Raw genomic sequence first — 20,827 nt, 5'->3', positions numbered from 1 at the left:
ATTTCAGTGTGTTCAGGCAAATTACAACTAAAAGAGACTGCAGTAAAACTAGTAGCATCCCTTCAATTTAGATATAGTTAGTTTCTTTGTGTTACATTTTTCCTCCTGTCCTGTTTTCTTCTCTTTACTTCTGTGTGCAAAATAAATAACATCAAATCCAACTTAAATTGTGAGTTTGGGGTACCATGTTCTATAATCCTTACTAGTTTGTGATTTTGTTTTGGATTTTTGCTGCTTTTTACTATTCCTGAACATTGTATTCATCATGTTTTGAGGTGTCCAAATTCAGACACCTATGAAAGAACATGAGTTAGTGAGTTAGGTATACTTTCCCCCACTGTGGCACTGTGGATTAAATCCAGGGGTGCTCCACCACTGAGCTACATCCCCAGCCCATTTTATTTTTTATTTTTGATACAGGGTTTCCCTAAGTTGCTGAGACTGGCCTTGAGCTTGCAGTCCTCCTGCCTGAGTCTCCTGAGTCACTGGTATTACAGACTTGCAACACTTCCTTACTAGTTGTCCATACTGTATAACATAAGTGCTTTTATACCAATCTACTGTTCTGTTTGAGTTTTTGTTTTTGTTTTCTTCCTGATTCATGTTATTGGGGAAATTTGTCCAGCAAATAGAAATGGGTATGCAAGTAAGTTTCAAAAGTTCCTAGATTATTTTTCTGTTGTAATAGTTCCTAAACCCTTTGCATTTTAAATGTCAGCTCTTGAACTGAAAATGGGTCTTGTCTGTGGCTTATTTTCAGGATACCTTTCCTTTTGCTGCACCTACCTTCCAAATCAGCTGTATCTGTTATAAATGTTACATGCCATCTTTGCCTCTCCAAGATCATAAAGAATGTAGAAAGCATTCCAATTTTATAATGCAAATGAACCTGTTAGACTACACCAGAACAGAACTTTGAGAAAAATCAACATTCAGGAGCGAGGTCCTAAATTGTACTGGTTTGTGACAGCACTGTTTAAATTGCACCCCCCCACCCCAAAATTCTATGTGTTCTCAAATAGAAAGTTTTAAAACTATTTTCATTGCTTAAAGTTTTTAAGTCTTATAGCAATTATTTTAAGAGAACAGTACAGTACTATTCAATTCTTCCTTCAGTTTTATAGTCAGATTTCTTGAGGTGGAGGGAACTTTTTAAATGAACTATTTGAAAATTTTCTTTTGTACAAAATTGACTAAATGATTTAGTAAAAATTGGAGGCTTCCAGTTGGATAGGTTTAATGTTCAGCATCTTTGGGACATGTCTGATTATGTGAAATGATACAGTGTTTACAGTGACTTTACATGGTATTCCCGCTTTGTGCAAACACCTTACATTGTACCCGTAGGAGACATGATTCTAGGGAAGAATGGGGAGAAAAGCATCTAATGCTGAATGAAGTATAATGTAGGCTGTGTTCTACCGTGGAGGGCCTGTTATAGTTCTGTATGTTCATGTTAGGAAGAATACCTTTTTGTTTTGTTCTGGTTGTTGTTTGTTTACTTTGGTGCTGAAGATTGAACCCAGGACCTGGCATATGCTTAATCATGTGCTCTACTGAGCTACACCCCCTAATCCACAGGAGTACTTTCAATGCTTGAGTTTTAAGAAGCATAAGAAATGGTAAATAATATGCATTATTATGAAAATTCACTATAAATAAAAGTGATTTGTTAAAAGTCCTGGTAGGCTCAAACAGTTTAGGAGAGTAGTTGCTTGTTACCAAGGTTATGACCAAGTCATCTTTGAGTTGAATACTGCTAGAGTAAAATCATATACTTTCTGAAGACTTTGAAAGCATCCTGGGAAGTTTTACTGTTATGAAGAGAAGGAAAATCTCCTAATTTGGTTTCTAGGAGTGACTGAATAATTTTTTTTTTTTTTTTTTTTTCCCCCATAGCAAGAGTCTGTTGGGGGCCTGGGGTTGTGCCTCAGTGGTGGAGTGCTTGCCTGGCATGTTGGACTAAAGGTATATAATGCATTAATGTCAATAAACTAGAGATGAGAATAATGACAATGGCATCTTTGGAACATCAAATAGTGCTTTTGAGTGTGAGTTAACATTTTATACATGAGTAGAAAAATCCAAGTGGATCTGAACTATTGTCAATTCATTGATGTTTATTTTAAGGTCACTCAGTGTAAGAAGTGCTCATAAGTCTCCATCTGGAAAGCATCTTAAGGAGAGGTGGTAAAAAGTCTGCCTGACCTAGAGTTTAAAAGCCCTAGTTTGTGGTTGAACTTGCGACTGGGATTGTGTTCAGTACTTCTAGGACTCATTTTATAAACACATAGGTGTGCACCTCTGTGCCTGACTTGTAGGCATTTTTTGATGGTCTGTGTGTGGGGTATGTTAAGCGAGAAATAAAGTGCCTGTAATCCCAGCTACTTGAGAGGGTAATGTAGGAAGAACCCAAGTTCAAGGCAACCTGGGCCAGACAGGGCAAGACTGTATCTCAAAATTTAAAAAAAAAAGGACTGGGGATATGGCTCAGTGGTGAAGTGTTCCTGTTTGTTTGAAATTTTATAGAGAAGATAAAATACACGTGAGTGCACAATAGTAGTTAAGTAGTTATCAACCAGGGGAATCAGCCTTCTTGAAAGAGGTTGCATTTGATCAGAAAACAGCAGAACAGGAATGATTTGTACTCCTCATGTTTGGAAGGAACATAGTGGGTAGACGGAAAAGTTCAAGTAGCACTGGGTGTCAGTGCCTTAAATAAGACTGTCAAAGGCACATTTACTCAATGTTAATTTCTACTGTGTTTTGAAGTATGCCTAGCTGTTATCTTTTCAAATTCAAGAAGAGTTGTTTGCTTCTGAGACACTTATCTATGTACAGACATCTCCCCTCTCCCTTAAATTTGTGGTTTATATTATCAGGAAACTCTAATTTAAAAGGTTTCTCCTGTGGTGGACTGTGTGGGTTGTTTAATTTCCCCTGGATGCCAGTAAATAAAGGAATAGGTGGTGGCTGTATTTTGCAGGAAAACAACCCATTATAAGTGGTTGTTATATTCTCATTGGCTGATGTGCTTCCCAAATAGCATCTAAGTTTTAAGAACTAGGTAGTGACACAGATTTATGCTAGAAAATTTTAAAATACATGTGGATTTACTTTTCTTAAGCATGCCAAAACCTGCAAAAAGCAACTCTTTGTGTTTTGTTTAAAACAACAGCTAGTGCAATCCTATTATCTTTGAATCCTGAGCAGCTTGTTAGAGATCCCTGGTAAGGTGGAGTGCAGTTCTGTGTAGAATGTGTGTATATATCTATATCTATATATATATCTATATATGTGTGTATATATATATATATATATATATAATATCTGCAGTTGGCCTCTTAGAGCTGAAGGTAAAGTAAATAGAGTATGGATTTTCGTTTGGTTGTGGTAATTGGACAGGTGGAAAAAAAAGGTGATGAAAATATTGTATGTAGATTTTGGCATTAGACTGTGTAACCATGAGCTAATTTAACCTTCACCTCTAAACCTGTTTTCTAAACTGTAAAATGGAAATAAAAATGAGTATTAAATTAATAACTAGTATGGTATTTGCTTCACAAATACTCTTGTAAGATTCATCTTTCCAAGTGATACTTTATTTCTGTGGTACAGGGGATTGGTCCCAGGGCCTCAACCATGCCAGGCACCAATGTTTTCTAGCACTGAGGTACATCCCTAGCCCTCTATGTGATTTTTTTTCTTAGCTTCCCCAAAACATTCAAGTCACAATAACTGATTTAGTTAAAATGTGTTTCTTGCATATTTTGAATATCTCACTTCAGATTGACAGGGAACCAATACTTCCTTAACTGATTCTTAAGTCATGAGAGAAAGGTGTGTGCAGAGAATGCAGCATTTTTAAAAACTCAAACCTGTTGCTGTGTGGCAAGCTGTTAATGTTTGGGAGCCTTGCATTACTTACCCTGCTGGAAGAGCTGGGGGATGGGCCGCTTAGAGGGTGACAGATGTGCCCTCTGTTGCCGGCGGGCGCGTGCCGGTTCTGTCCCTCTGCTCCCAGCACCAGGTGCAGCCATTGTTCTGGCTGGTCTCTCTTCATCCGGCCTCGTCTGTTACTCTGCTCTTTCTAGCTCATTGTTTCTGTAGGAAATTAGCATTAAAAACCCATCTGAAACCCCCATGTCCCTCAACTGCAGGTGACTGTTATTGGCCCCAGCTGCCACCCTTGCGCTTGATTACTTCCATATGGGTCTGTGCAAAGAAGTAGTAGCCATTTATTGATTTCCACCACAACCCCCACCTCTATTACTCAAACTATAATACCCTGAAATCTATTAGACCCCCAATAGGCTGTATGGCTCAGTTGGCTCTACAACTGTGATGAACGTTTTACAAGCAAAACTAATTACACCCTCTTTCTCCCCCCTTTACCACCTCCTACCTAAATATTAAACGTAGAAAAAAATCAGTGTCATAAGTAGAATAGTAAATTTTTTCAGTGTCTTGAGATGAATCTGTTTGAGTAGTAAAGCTTTTAGACTTTGGATGAGCTTTTATGGAAAATTTTAGTCATTGCTTTAAATATTTCATACCACACCCATAAAATTCAAGTAAACCATGGTCCAGTAGGCCCCTAGGGTGGGAATGGGAGAAGCAAAAATTTTCATCACTTGCTTTTTGGTTTATTAATAGAATTGGGGTGGGCAGTATGTTAGGAAAGGGGCCTAGTTTAAAATGCTAGTATGCTTTTTATAAAAACTACATGTAACAATACTAAAAATTCTTTAGTTTTGCATTATCTTGTTTTTTGTGTTTGCATAAATATTGTTCTAGTTTACTTAGAATTAATAGCACAGTAAGAAGGTTGGTGTCATAGACTTCTTAATCAGTGCACAAATTTAAGTGTTCCATTTAGGTTTGTGTCGTGAATCAAGATTATAAACAGGTAATTTAAGTACCTTGCTTAAAACTCTACATCCAATTTTAAGGACAGTCCAAAGTTGTCATTGGCTCTTGATGATTTGTATTGTGACCTTAATAAAGTCACTGCCCTTATCAGTGCCAAGGTTCCTGGTTGCCTGCATAAGTTAATAGTCCAGGAGCAGAAGAAGTAATTGCCTTTTGACTGGTGAGTGTTTAGATATGCAGCTCAGTTTTAAAGTAAAATCTTCAGTTAACATTCCAAATTAAATTGTTTAATAATACTAACCTTTAAAGTAACAATTCCAGCCACAAGTGGTGGTCCAAACCTGTAATCCTAGCTATTCTGGAGGCTGACAGGTGGATTACAAGTTCTAGGTCAACTTGGGCAATTTAATGAAAAGATGTCTTAAAGTAAAAAAGGGCTGGGATGTAGCTCAGAGCTAGAGTGCTTACCTAGCATGCAGGAAGCTCTGAGTTAGCTTACCACTACTGCCAGATAAAGTAACAATTTCAGTATTTTAAACTTAGCTACATGGAGCTTTTGTCAAAATTATGGAGCATAGGGACATTTCTGTTGGGGAAATGTCTTTTTTGCTGTTCTCTCTTTCTGTTTTGCTTATTTTGGAGGTTTAAAAGGGTTCTAGAATTTGAAAAGCCCCTGGCAGGCAACATTTTTTTACCTGACAGCTGACAGCTCCTCTAAAGACAGGCAGCCCAAGTAAAGCAATGTGATTGCATTCAGAACAGGTTAGGCTTAGTACCATGTGAAGAGTTGTTTTTGTAAAAGCACTTTAAAATCTGCTCCCTCATTTTAAGTAGCAGAAAAGTGGAAATATTAGGCTGGAAAAGAAAGAATTGAGATTTGAAACTGGGTCTTCTGATTCCAGATTGGGTATTCTTTACTTATTTTTGAGAGGAGGTTTTGCCATGTTGCCCAGGCTGGGCTTCAACCCTCCATCTTCCCTGAGTAACTGGGATTACAGGTATGTGTCACTGTGCCCCACTTAGACATGCTTTCATTTCCACATTCAAAATTAGCACAAATTGGGATGGTTGAAAGCAAGAGAGTGATATTACTGTAGATACATTGTTTTGAGGTGTTCGCATGTGTTTTTAGCCTTTGTATTTTGGTACTCATGAAGGATGGGGATTTCCTTTAGTGACCTATTTGAGACTAATTTTTCTTTTCTATCCTTTTAATTTATGAGATACATTTTCGTATAGCATTCCTAGAACTAATGCCAAGATAAAATTGTTAGTAACTTTTTCATTCTTTAATGAGAACTATATTTTCACAAGCAAAGCAGTTTGTTTCCACAAGTAGAGAAGCATAGTAACTATGTGTTCTCTGGTTGCCAAAATGACATTTTTGCTGGAGACTTCAACAGGACTGGGACAGGAAGAGCATGAGTGAGGTACTTAAGGTACAAACTTTGAGGCATATAACTGTGAAGGTCAGTCCTGCACTTATTTTGGATCCCAGGCACCTCACCCCATCCCACTCATCTTCAGAAATTTTTCAAATAAGGATTGCAGACTTGGTGTGATATATTTTTTTTTTTTTTTTTTTTTTCTAGAAGTGTTACTTTCCATCTTTGTTTTATTATGCTTTATTTATTGGTGCTGGGACACTTTACTGCTGAACTACAACCCCAGCCCTTAGTTTTTAATTTGTTTTTTTGAGACAGGGTCTACCTACGTTGCTGAGTCCTTTCCCTCTTCCCAGCCCTGGTAAATACCCGTTTTCTGTTCCCTAAATTTTGCTTTTTTAAAATGTCGTGTAGCCAAACTGGGAATAGAGCTCAGTGGTAGAGCACTTAACTTATTATGTGTATAAAATGTCTTATAAATAGAATTATAGTATATAGCCTTCTCATTGTGGCTTCTTTAACTTAGCATAATACATTTGAGATTGATCTGTGTCAATCACTAGTTTGTTCCCTTTTTTGGTCAAGTAGTATAAATCTTCAAATAAAGTTTGTACAGTAGATGGTGGTATGGTATCAATATTAATTATTTTGATAATTATATTATGATTAAGTAAATTTTCTAGCTTTTTCTCTCTTGTTTATTGGTATTGAGGATTGAACACAGGAGTGCTTTACCTCTAAACTACATCCTCAAGCATTTTTATTTGAGACAGGGTCTTGCTCAATTACTGAGGGTCTCGCTAAATTACTGAGGCTGTCCTCGAACTTGGATCCTCTTGCCTCAGCCTCTAAAGTTACTGGGATTACAGGCAAGTGTCATCATGCCTGGCCAGTCTTCTATCTCTTAACAGTTAAACACTAAGATATTTACAGGTAAAGTCATATAATGTATCTAACTTATTCAACTGGTTTGGACAAAAAGGGAAATTGAAAGGGTTGGTAGTAGAAAATAGGAAAATGATAAAAAATAAAATGGATCAATTTGTGTAAATGATATCAGAGTTCTTTGACTATTGCAAATTTGAGATTATTTCAAAATAAAAATCTTTTAAGTTGGGATAAAAGAAGGTACTGAGCAATAGATTCCTATTAACAACAACAAACAGTATATTAAGTGGTCAGCTTAGAGCTGTGTGAAGAAGTAAACTACTGTGTTCTGAATTGGGATGCAATTTTATTCTGAGTGATGGGTAACCATTGAAGGGTTTTCAGTATAATAGTATTGTGATCTGATTTACCTTTTATAAAGATCACTCCCCCTGTGGTAGGAGAAAAGAATTTCATAGCATGACTTGAAGCAGCAACAGAAGTGAAAAAAGGTGTTTGGACTGTTTGAGGGCAGTGGAAGATAGGAAAGGATGGATGATCTGATGTATTTTGGAAGTGGTTGAATTTCGGCACTGGTTGATGGATTGATAAGAGAAAGGTGGAAGGGTCCTTTTAAATAATGTCAGGTCCATCTTCCTTGTTATTCACCTGTTTAATAAATATTTAAGTGTCTACTGTATGCCAGGCAGTATTCTAGGTATTGAAATTAAATCAAGGAATAAAACAAAGCCTTTACCTTCATTGGAATTCAATTCTAGTGGAAGAGACAAATAGCAAAGTTAAGTAATATATAAGCAGTCTAAAAATGTTTATATGTGTTTAAGGTGATTGACATTTAAAATGTTATGAAATAAAAGGGCTAAGGAAAAGGGAAAGGGGTTAAGTTAAGGGTATAGGGAAGATCCTCACTGAAAGGTGATTTTGAAATGGCAAGATGATGAATGTAAGGGTTCATCATTGTATGTGGCACATTTTGTCTCACTTTTTTTTTTTTTTTTTTTTTTCGTGTTGGGGATTGAACTCAGGGCCTTAGTGCTTGTGAGGCGAGCACTCTACCAACTGATCTATCTTGTCTCACTTTTTGAGTTTATATTATGATGAAGTTTTATGACAATAATTCCTTATGGGGTATAATCCTGACTCTACCTATGATGTTGTCATTCATGCTTTTAGCAGTGTAAGGCTTAAAGAAATACAGGTCACTGGGCATAATGACATGTGCATGTAGTCCCAGCTACTTGGAATGCTGAGGCAGGAGGATCACAAGTTCAAAGCCAACCTCAGCAACATAATGAGGCCCTGTGTCAATAAAAAATAAAAAGGGTTGGGGTGTAGCTGAGTGGTAGAGCCCTTGTCTAGTATGTGCAAAGTCCTGGGTTCAATCCCAACTGGTGGGGTGAGAGTGGGGGTGGGGAGAAAAGGTGATTGTATAGGTCTTGGTAAGACAATGGAAAGATGCATGTAAAACGTTCCTATATAGTAGGAAATTAGGTTATTGGCAAAAAAATAGTCCCTATAAACAATTTGCAAGGTCATTCTTCTTTAATCTGTGTTAAAGGGGTTTTTGAGGTATATACAACAAAAAATGTGTTAAAAAGACAACCCTTAAAACTGCCAAAGGATCAATAGCCAAGGAATTGGAGAAGTAGAGTGAAATTGTTGCTGCTTAGCTTTGTCCTAACCTAGTTTTCCTTTTAGTAAAAATAAGGTCGTTACTCAATCCCCTTATCTGGTTAGAGAATACACTTGAGAGAGGCTTTCAGTTCTTGCACAATGAGTCAGGAAAAGTTCCTCCTGAAGGGGACATGCCCAGGGCAGTTCTTGTGTGTATGGAAGTTAGCTTTGAGAATATGGAGAGAAGAGTCCTTGGTGGAGGATGAGGTCAAGAGTAGAGGACAAGAACACTGGGTAGGTAACTAATGTCTAGGTTATAGAACACCTTCTATGCTATGTGTAGGAGCATAGATTTTATCCTATAGGTAATAGGATTAAAACTGTTACAGTTTTATTTTATTTTGAACAGGGAAGTGTGACTTGCTAGGCATTTTTGAGATAGGTTTCTGGGGAAAACAGGAATTTTATGGAGGCATTCTTAGAAGCAAGGAGATCATTTGAGATGGTTAGGGTAGGTATAAGCAAGAGATGGCAGGTCTGAATTTTGTAGGTAGAATGGAGAGGGGAAGAGGATTTGAGCATGTGGAATGCGAAGAATGGTTTTAAAACATTTAAAATGAAAAGGTTAACCTGATCAATTTTGCTTTTTAAAAAAATGACTGATAAAGCATTTTGTGCTTTCCAAGGGAGTTGGATGAACAAACTTGGGTACTGTATGTATTTTATTAGACATTAGGGGGTGGGAAAACAATTTCTAAAATATTTCTGGCAGCTTCGTTTTCATTTTTATCTGCAGGATACAAAAGTAAATTCTGGGGTTTTTGATTAAATTAGCAGACCATATGGTGTTTGCACAGACTGACTGCTTATGTGAGGTAGCTGCGTTATTTTTCTCTTTCAGGATATGATGCTTTACCTGATGCCAATGTTCTGAAACATTTTCTAGTCAACACTATGTGAAGTAATTATTCTAGTCATTGTATTTTTTTTTTTTTTTGATTCCTCAGTTGATGCCCCTATTTGTGTAGTGCCTAAGTCTGCTTTTATATTAGTTTAATATTTAAAAAATTAACCTGTTCTGTAGGCTTTATGCTTGTTTAATATCTGTTGGTCTCCCTTTTTTTCCGATTTTTTTTTTTAACTTGTAGATAGACACAATATCTTTATTTTATTTTTATGTGGTGCTGAGGATCAAAGCCAGTGCCTCACACGAGGGTTAGGCACCCCTGAAGGCCTCCACTTTTTTTGTGTGTGTGTGGTGCTGGGGATCGAACCCAGGGCCTTGTGCATGCAAGGCAAGCACTCTACCGACTGAGCTATTTCACCAGCCTGCCTCCTCTTAATGTAATAGTAGGTATTGGTACTTAGGAGTTTGTTCTGATGGCATACATGGTTATTTCCCCTGCTGAAGTTGTCCCTCTACCTTCCATTTCTGTTGTTTAGATTCAGTTCCACTATATTTTGGCTTCACATTTGTACTGCACTTTCAATTTTCAGAGCTTTTTATCCTTATAATGACCCACCCCCACTCCCAGTGTAGGAAATAAACCCAGTGGTATTTTTATTTTTAATAGAGGAGAAAGCTGAGACATTATCATCCTATTGACATTTCAGTTCCTAGATTGCTGTCCAGTAGGAAGAATCTCCCTCAATTCTCTGGGCATGGGGCTGGGGAGATAGCTCAGTTGTAGAGTGCTTGCCTCATAAGCACAAGGCCCTGGGTTCAATTCCCAGCACCACAAAAAAAAAAAAAAAAAAAAAAATTATCTGGGCATAACCCAGCGTGCTAATGGAGACCGCCACCAAGAAAACCCTGGCAAGGCGTACAGGCCTGGTTGCTGATCACAGTGCTAACAGCCCACAACATCTGGAAGCTGCAGCTGTACCTTTTTGCTACAGCATATCTATATTTCTGCTCACACTTGTAAAGAGTTACGGAGTTTGGAAGAATACAAGTTAAACCATTCCAAATTTATAAATGTGCTGTATCTCTGAGAGTATTCTGTATTGAGTGCAGTTGTCCATGAGATCCCACAGTTGATACTTTTCTCAGTTCATTTATTGCCATGTTTAGGCCATCATCCTTATACCAGTTTTAGTTAAATGCCAAAATAAGATTCAGCTATCATAATAGATGAATTGAGTGGGTGCTAATTGTGTCTCCCAAGTGTTTGCCAAAGAGGTTTTTTTCTAACGAGTTTTGTTCTGTCTGTGTCTTTCAGTCTGTTTTGAAAAACACAGAATCTCAGATTATGTTTTAGGGTGTTCTTGTTAAAATAGTCATTTCATTGATCAGTGACAGCCTTTGATCCTTTATGCTTTTGCCTATACTTAATATTTATCCATTTTTCTAAAGGATCTGAATTTTGGAAATAGTGAAGGAATGAGCTTTATGGATTGTTAGGTTTTTGTTTTTTTGTTATAGTGCTGGGGATTGGACCCAAGGGTGCTCTACCACTGAGCTACCCTGCAGCCCTTTTCATTTTTTCAATTTTCCAGCAGGGTCTCACTAAGTTGCCTAGGCTGCCTCAAACTTGGAATGTTCCGCCTTAGCCTCCCGAGTTACTGGGATTACAGGTGTACACTGTGGCAGCTAGTCAAATTATTAGATTTGAGGAGTGATACTAGGAAAAAAAGTGTGATCTTGGTGTGGAATGAACATTTTTAAAATCTTGGTTTATTTGTTACTGTGCCTTAAAGTACTCTTATCACAATTCAGTGACAGTGGGCTTGCTTTGTCAGAAGTTTCTTTGATTGTCAGTTGAGGACATGATCCTCTTTAAGACTCTTTTCCTTCTAAGTTCCAGAGGTTTGCTTCAGCCACAGGCACTACTTTTACTTTCATATTTGTGAAGAAAGACAGTGACTGTAGTATATTAAGTCTGTCAGCTGGGATCAGTGCTCATTTTTCTTTTATTTAATTCTTGGTCACCATGCACAAGCTTCATTGAGTTCTTTAATAATTCACTCTTTTAGCCTCACTCAATTCAGATTTCTTTTGCTGTAGTTACAGGCTCTGGAGGCCAGCAGAACTGTCACCCCTTCTCTCTAAATTTTCATGGACATGGTTTAACTTGCTGAGCCATAGTTTCTGGTTGAGTAAAGTGGTAAAGCAGCCTCTTTTCTTTCTCTTTACAACTGACTGCTTTAGTAGTCAACTAATTTTAAAAAGTCACCTAGTTTAAAATTCGGGGAGTGTTGCTCAATGGTAAAGTTTTGCATAGCATGTGTGTGGCCCTGGGTACAATCCTCAACACTGGGGAAAAAATTCCACATCTTTATAAAATTTTGTAATTTTTTAGGGCAATCTGTGTGATTGAATAATTTTACAATGATTAATGATTTTCCTTGGGAGTATTAATTTTTATTTTTTTACCAGGGTACCGGGGATTGAACTCTGGGGCACTCAACCACTGAGCCCCATCGCCAGCACTATTTTGTATTTTTATCTAGAGACAGGGTCTCACTGAGTTGTTTAATGCCTCATCTTTGCTGAGACTGCCTTTGAACTTGAGATCGTCTTGTCTCAGCCTCCTGAGCCGCTGGCATGTGCCACTGCGCGTGGTGGGATTAATTTTTAAAGATAGACATCCCCCTAAACGGCAAGGAATTGAGAAGTCAAGACTGAACAAATAGAGAATTTAGGCCTAAAGTTCAGTGTGAAAATAAGATTAACAATTTCTATTTGCAGAAGTATCATAATCAAGGGAATTTTCTTAAGTTACTTTTGATTATGCCCATTGACTATTACTTTTCCCTTAGAGTTTTTAGCACTTTCTCCATATTGCAAGGTGTGGAGTTGCTGTACTCTGTGGTATTCCATGAGACTGGCACAAAAACCTTCTGCCTGAAGTGCTTAGAGCTATCATCCAAAAGGGCCAAACACATGACATTGCAGTGTATTTCCAGATGTCATTCTCTATTTGGATGACTTGGATTTTTTTTTTTTTTTCTTTCTTTTTTTTTTTTTTTTTTTTTTTTTTTTTTGGCGGTGCTGGGGATTGAACCCAGGGCCTTGTGCTTGCAAGGCAACCACTCTACCAACTGAGCTATATTCCCAGCCTGTATGACTTAGATCTTGAGAAGGGTATTTGCTCTTGAATAGAAGAAATATTGTTACTTTGGCATAAGGCCCACCCTGTCACCATTCCCACATCTGCATTTTTGAAAAAAATTTTTAATTGTAGGTGGACACAATACCTTTATTATTATTATTATTACTATTTTTAATGTGGTACTGAGGATCGAACCCAGGGCCTTATGCGTGCTAGCGAGCGCACTACCACTGAGCCAAAACCCCAGCCCCACATCTTTTATTGATTAGAAGTGAATGCTTGTCAGTCAGGATGTAAGAGTGCTAGTCTGATTATCAGACTCAGTCTTCAGGATGAAATACTGGAGGAAAGATGAAGGATGACTTAACTAGCTATAGGGAGAATCTGCAAGAGGACTCTTTTTTTTTTCATAGCTATTGTACAGGGCTGCACAGAGATGTCCTAAGTATTTCCTTGTGTTAAGAAATATTATGTTATGGCTTAGATGTCGTGTCTCTCAAAAAGCTCACATGTGAGACAATGCAAGAATGTTCGGAGGAGAAATGATTGATTCTTAGCTTTAACCTAATCAGTAAATTAATCCCTGATGGAATTAACTGAGTAGTGACTGGAGGCAGGTAGGTGTGACTGGAGGAAGTGTCATTGGGAGCGTGGCTATGTGGCATATATTTTGTGTCTCCAGAGTGGAAACGCTGTGCTTCTTGATCACCATGTGAACTGCTTGCTTCCCTTTGCCACCCTCTCCCACTGTAATGTTCAGCCTCACCTCAAGCTCCAAGGAGTGGAGCCAGCCTTCATGGACTAAGACTTCTGAAACCCTGAGCCCTTAAATAAACATTTCCTTCTTTAATATTGTTCTGGTCAGATCTTTTAGTCACAGCAGTGAAAAAGCTGACTAAATCATCATAACGTTTATATGCTGGGACTGCTATTACAAAAGGGACAGTAGAACAAGCAGTGAAATCCTATTGCATTGATCTTAGAAATATAATTAAAATTAAATGCACAGATACATGTTTAATTCGATGAAATTTTAAAAAGTAGTCATCTGTAGAAGAACATGGTGCACACCTGTAATCCCAGTGCTCTGAAGGCTGAGGCAGAAGGATTGCAAGTTCAAGATCAACTTTAGCAATTTAGCAAGGCTCTAAGTAACTTAGTGAAACCCTGCCTTAAAATGAAAAATAAAAAGGCCTGATGATGTGGCTCAGTGCTTAAGTGCCCCGGGTTCAGTCCCCAGTAAACCCCACTTCCAAAATTAAATAAATAAAAGTTATCTGTATTTCTCTAACTATCCTCTAAAATTTTAGAAAACTTAACATTTACCAGAAATTTCCTGCTCACCTCCCTGCAACATGGTTTCATTTCTCCCTCTGCATTTGTATTTCAGGTAAATGAAATCATTCAGTGGGTACTCTTGTGTTTGACCTCTTTGTTTTTGTGTTCCATACATGTAAGCATGAATCAAAAGTGTTTTAGGGCTGGGTTTGTGGCTCAGTGATTGAGCGCTTGCCTAGCATGTGTGAGGCACTGGGTTCGATTCTCAGCACCACATATAAATAAATGAATAAAATAAAGGTCCATCAACATCTAAAAATATTTTTTAAAAAAAGTGTTTTAAAGTTGCAGTATTTTGTTGTATGGATGTACCATACTTTCCATTCATCTGTTGGTGGACATTTGGATTATTTCCATACCTTTTCTGTTATGAGTAAGGCTGCTGTAAATATCCCTGGAGAAGTTTTTGTGAACATGTTTTATTTTTTCTTGGGGTTGAATTATAAAATCATTGGGTAGAAGTATGTTTAAGTTTTCAGAAAACTGTGAAATAGTTACCCCAAATGTACCATGTAAAACACTAACCACAGTGTATTAGAGTTCTGGATGCTCTGTGTCCTTAACATTTAGTCATTCTTTTTTTTGTGTGTGTGTGTGTGTGATACTGGGGATTGAACCCAGGGCCTTATGCTTGCAAGGCAAGCACTCTACCAACTGAACTATATCCCCAGCCTGCAGTCATTCTTTATTTCAGCTATTTTATTGAGTAAGTGATGATAACAACTCACTGTGCTTTTAATTTGCATTTCCTTGATTATTAATGTTTACTACCTGTGTGCATATTGCTGTGTCTTCCTTTAAATGTGACATTTTGTTCAATATGAACAGTCTGTTCATTCGTACCTCCCTTTGAGTTTTGGTTATTTGTGTTTTTATTGCTGACTTTCTTTGTACATGCTCACTACGTATAAGCATTTTGTCAGATATTTGAGCTGTGAACAATTTTTCTCAATCTACAAATCATTTGTTCATTTTCTTGTGCTTCGCGCCCCCCCCCCCCCTTTCAGTACTAGAGATTGAACTGGACCCAGGACCTTGCACATGTTACGCAGGTTCTCTACCACGGAACAACATCTCTAGCCCTTTTTTTTTTATTTTGGGACAGTCTCTCTCACCTGAGTTGCCTAGGCTGGCCTCAAGCTTGTGATCCTTCTGTGTTGCTGGGATCATAGGCATGTGCCACCAAACCTGCTTCTACCTTGTTTTTCATTGAATTTAAAATCAAAGTTGAAGTTTGGTCCTAATTTTAAATCCCAATTTTTTTTTTTTTTAACCAGTCCTATTGTTAGGAAAACGTGGATGACATAACCTGTGTAACACACTAAGAAATATCTAAGAGTTGACTTTACAGAGAAGTAAAAAACAAGTATATGGACTATGTTCTGATCACTAGACTTGGCATTGAGAATACAGCAGAGATCAAAATGGACATGGTTCCAGCTTTCAAGGAGCTTGTAACCCGAGGGCAGAGGCTCACTTCTTCTGAAACAAAAATTAATAAATGTTGCACTTAGGGCTTTGTGATGTCTTCATCACTGAAAAGAAGTCTTCAGTATTCTGCATTATGCAGTCGGTGATGAAAGCATCACAATTTGAATAGGACTTAATCTATAGCATATAGATAACTTTGTTATTTTTCATTTTTACTTAATGAAAATACATCCTGAAGCCATGGTATGTAGTATGAATACTGGAATGAGTGGTTCTCTATATCTTTTTTTTAATTTGTTAGTAACTTACTTTCTTAGAATCACTCACTTTAAAAAAATTTTCTTTGCAGTGTCTTGTTTTATATTTTTAGTGCTTTTTTGTTTTGTTTTGTTTTAATCCTGGGGAACCAGAGGTGTTAGCCTGTGTTTAAAAACTCACATTTGGTAGTGATACAAACAACTGTCACACTGAATAATTGTCACATCATTATAAGGGTTTCTGTTGCTCACTAATCTGTAGGTAAAAGTCTGGATTTTAACCACATGTGATTGGTAAAAATTAGTTCTTGTGAGAGAGTTTATGCTGGATAGACCATCTGTTCCCTATTCCCAAACCCAATGAAAAGTTAGCCTTAGAATTTGCAAGCTAGTGAACTAGTGTGTTTGAAAAGTGGGCTGAGTGAAGTCTTAGGAGATAACTTTACATCAATATGTAGGTACTTCTGGATTTGGTTGCAGAAGTATATTCTTAATTTGATGGAAAGAATCTCAGTTTTCATCTGTTTCTTAAGGGTGACCATGACCCCATGTAGTATTTGAGATGATAAAATAAACGTTGATGGTTTGATTGTATGTATGAGGTTTCCCTGTTTTATGTTCTGTACCATTCCTTGTCTATTTGGGGTGCCCTCCTTTAACTTTGACCACCTAGCTATATCATGAAATTCTTGAGCTCTGAAAGTGCAGTTTTTTGTTTGTATCGTGAGCACTTAAAAACAGTGTTAGTCATGTTACCCTTTTAGTGACGTTCGATAAAATGAATCATGGTGCCAGACACTGTGGCTCATGCCTCAGACTCAGGAGGATTGCAAGTGTGAGGCCCTAACCAACTTAGTGAGACCCTGTCTCAAATAAAAAATAAAAGGGACCAGGGATGTAGCTCAGAGGTAAAGTGCCCCTGGGTTCAATCCCAGTACCAAAAAAATTCCCAAAAACTTGATTTAAAAAAAAAAAAAAAAAGGTTAACTTTTTATTTATTTATTTTTTTGGTGTTGGGGATTGAACCAAGGACGTTGTGCACGCTAGGTGAGCACTCTACCAACTGAGCTATCCCCAGCCCTCGTTAGCTTCTTGTATTACAAATGTAAGCACTAGCTGCATGTGCCTGTAAAATCCCAGCAACTCAGGAGTCTGAGGCAGAAGGATCACAAGTTCAAGCTCAGCCTTAGCAGTTTATCCAGCCCTTAACAATTTAAATTTAGATAGACCCTATCTTAAATAAATAGATAACTAGAAGATAGATAGATAGGAAGGTCTGGGGATGTAGCCCAGTGGTAAAGTGCTTGTGTTCAATCTCCAGTATCCAAAAATAAAAAATGAGAGCATTACTTCTTTTAAAGCCAACTTCTTATTTCTCCACATTGTTTTACATACTTTTTCCACGTTGTTTTTTTCAAATGTAAATTATACCCTGCTCTTTGATAATATGAAGGTGTTTTCTGTGCTGCTCTTATGTTTATCTGTGTTTCTGTGGAGAATTAGACATAGAATGTGGTGCTTTTTTCCCCCTGAACTACAAGCCCTTTTAAAGTTAATTTTTCTTTTTGTGGTACTGAGGATTGAACCGAGGACCCTGCACACGTTAGGCAAGTGCTTTACCACTGAGCTACATCCCCAGCCTTTTCCAGCCCTCCTTAAACAGGGCCTCACTAAATTGCTCAGGCCTTGTACTTCCGTTCCTCCTGCCTTACCTTCCTGAATTGTGATCACAGGCGTGCACCACTGCACCTGGCTTGTATTGATTTTTATCAACATAAAACACCATAATTTTCATTAGATCATATTACCATCTAGCTGTCCTTTATCTGGGAACACTATAGTACTAATTTGAGAAACCAGTCAGTTGTTGCAGTTTACATATTACTAGGAAGTTGTTCTAACCACATGGTAATTGACTCTTTTCCAGGGCCACCACCTAACTATCTCAAGCCATAACCTTGTCTAGGTTTTTTAGTTAAAAGTTCTTCAGCTAATTCTTAGCTTTGTTTGAGGAGATACAGTTTTTTCTATGTGCCCATAATTGATTATAAAATATGATGAAGCTTAGGTTATTTTTTCTCTTCAAACAAACCATGTTTTTAAAACCATATTTAGTAAATATTTTTAAACCATCTTGTTTTTTTTAAAAAGGTAACTACATGCAATTGAGACTAAATTGTCAAATTTAAGTAATTATAGAGAAGGTTGGTAGGTATATTAAGATTTAACTTGTTCAGATTTAAATGATGACCTAAATCTCTACTAGCAGATGTATTCTCTCTGCAGGGAGTTCTGCTGTATTATGCATTCTCAGTATTTTCATTGTCCTCTAAGAGGATAATTATCTCAAAATTCTGGAAGCATTTTCCTGTACTCCCTCCTATATTAACATTAACAAGTATTTAATTGTAGACTTACCCTGGATTTTTCCCTTTTGATTGTATACTCTCACTTTTGTCATTTGGTTTAGTAAAAAACTTCCAGTCTAACAAAGGTTTCACTTTAAGGTTTTACTTTAAGCCACCAGGTCTTAGTAGGGGTGGTAGAGATAGTAATAGTAATAATAGCAGATGATGATGATGATAACTATAACATTTTTATATAATGGCATGCATTTTAAAACTGGATTATTAACTTCAGTTCCTTAGAGAGTAAGGCAGACTTAAGTGCCTATTTTACAGAGTTGATGAGCCAGTTTTTGATGTGTTTATTAAGCATGTAGTAAATGCCAAAAAAAAAAAATCATTTAAACTCACAATGAGGTTTTGACAGGTTAAATGAGATGCATTTCATCAATAAATTGTTGAGATTGTAGTATAGGGCAGTCGGTCTCGTTGGAGAGCCCGTTGTTAGCCATCTATGCCATTTAGGTGGAGAAAGTCCGCGAGGTCTAGGGCTTCTGACTTCAAACCTTGTTTTTCCTGTAATTTTTGCTATTTTAAGTACCCTATCCCAGTGTTCCTTTAACTTGTCAACATTTCAGTTTTGTAAAGAAGTCATTTTAACTAGATCATGCTACCTGTGTATGAAGACTTAACACATTAGTAATGCTTGGCAGTGCAGTGAACGTCGAATGATTCTTCTGTAGGACAGCATATTCATTGTGTGTGTGTGGCAGGGGTGGACAAAGGAAAATATTTCATAAGCAGTGTTCCAAAGATTCAAGGAAATTGATGTTTACCCTAACATGTCATCAGTTCCATTTTCATGTTCTTTTTCATGCTGTGACTATGTATCTATTTTTTATAAATAATTGTAATTATACTGCATATATAATTTTTGTAGTTTTCCCCACCTAGCTTGTATTCTATAAATTTCCTCAAGTGTCAAATGATCTACATCATAATTTTTAATGCCTTCACAGTTCATATTGACATGTTGTTCCAGCATTTAATTTACTATTCCTCTGTGGAATAAGTTGCTTCCCTTGAGATATTTTCTTAGATAGAAATTCCCAGGAGTATGGTCATACAGTTACATGAAATGAACAATTTACTGGCAAAGAAGGAGTTTTGTAGCTCCACTAATTGTGTTGAACTTCAACATACATTTATTTCTGTGCCTTTTCTTCCTGATACATTAGTAGTTGGATACTTGAACTAATGGAAGCAAATAAGCATATAGATAATCTAAAAAGTCTTCTAGCCTGAACTAGAAATACATATTTGTTTTCTTCCAAAATTCACTATCCATTTTGATGTGGTTGAATGGAGGGTCAATGGAAGAAATGTAGGGAAATAGTTATTAAACCTTGGCTATGATAAAATTAAAGTTAACTCTAGAAGAAAAGCACAGTTATTCTTTATGATTTGCTGTTGAATTGTAGGTTTAATCCTTTCATCTTTCTTTGTACATATCTTTCTCTAAAAGGCTAACTTAATTAATGAGTATGATTAATTTGCAGTGCAGAATAACTGCCAGTGTAGGCTCATGTAATTCTGTCATCATAATGATTATTATTGTTAACTCTGTTACAGAGGTGAAAAAACTGAAGTTACAATTGGTATTGAGTCTGTCCTTAAAACAGTGAATTATACTCTTAATCTTATCCCATCTTTCTTTTAAGTTTTAAGCAGAAACTGGATTCATGTCAGTCTTCCATATTTTCTAGCAGAAATTTGCATGGGCTACAATTTTAACATAGGTAAAAATCTTTCATTCTCTTCAAAGGACTTTGAGTAATCAGAAGTACTCTGTGGGCTCTGTGTGTAATTCAGTGATAGAACACTTGCCTAGCATTTGCAAGACCCTGGTTTCCATCCCCGGCAGTGGGAAAAGAAAAAGGACTGTGTGATGAGAGCATGAGAAGCCAAGAGAACTCGTAATAGGGAAATATCTGTAGACAAACATCTCTGATCAGGAAAAAATACTGATTCCACAGACAAGCTCTCTTTTCCTTAAGAGAAAAGAGGAACTAGGGCATAGAAATTCTGAATTGTTCTACTTTGGAGGTTACAAACTTGATAGTGTTCTAAAAGTATATAGGAAAGCCAGGCATAGTGGCTTGCACCTGTAGTCCCAGCTACTCTGTAGTCTGAGTCAGGAGGATTGCTTGACCCCAAGAGTTTGAGACCAGCCTGGGCAAGTGAGTCTGACCTTAAAAAACAACTCTCAAAATTAAAACCTCACTATCTAAATGTAATATTCTCTGTCTCTGTTGATTGAAATCAGCTTTAATTACATTTCCTTAAGTGAACCTGTATGGAAAACATCTTGGATATTTCTAAGACAAAAGTTGAATTATTTTGCATGCCCTTCTCTTTAATTTGTTATGTCTGGTCTCCTTTGGCATTTAAAGCCATTAATCTTTTTTTTTTTTTTTAATTGTAAACAAATGGGATACATGTTGTTTCTCTATTTGTACATGGAGTCAAGGCATACCATTTGTGTAATCATAAATTTACATAGGGTAATGTTGTTTGATTCATTCTGTTATTATTTTTTTCCCTTCCCCCCCACCCCTCATCCCTCTATACAGTCCTTCCTT

General features: G+C 37.1%; 1 protein-coding gene across 10 annotated transcripts in view; it reads left to right on the top strand.

Annotated features, from left to right (window-relative positions):
* Positions 1-20,827, top strand: part of Cbfa2t2 (CBFA2/RUNX1 partner transcriptional co-repressor 2) — a 145,499-nt gene that overhangs the window by 56,083 nt on the left and 68,589 nt on the right. The window lies entirely within an intron of this gene.

This window comes from Sciurus carolinensis, chromosome 2 (assembly GCF_902686445.1).
Source record: "Sciurus carolinensis chromosome 2, mSciCar1.2, whole genome shotgun sequence".
Classification (NCBI taxonomy): domain Eukaryota; kingdom Metazoa; phylum Chordata; class Mammalia; order Rodentia; family Sciuridae; genus Sciurus; species Sciurus carolinensis.
This window is presented reverse-complemented; position numbering and strand designations above follow the sequence as displayed.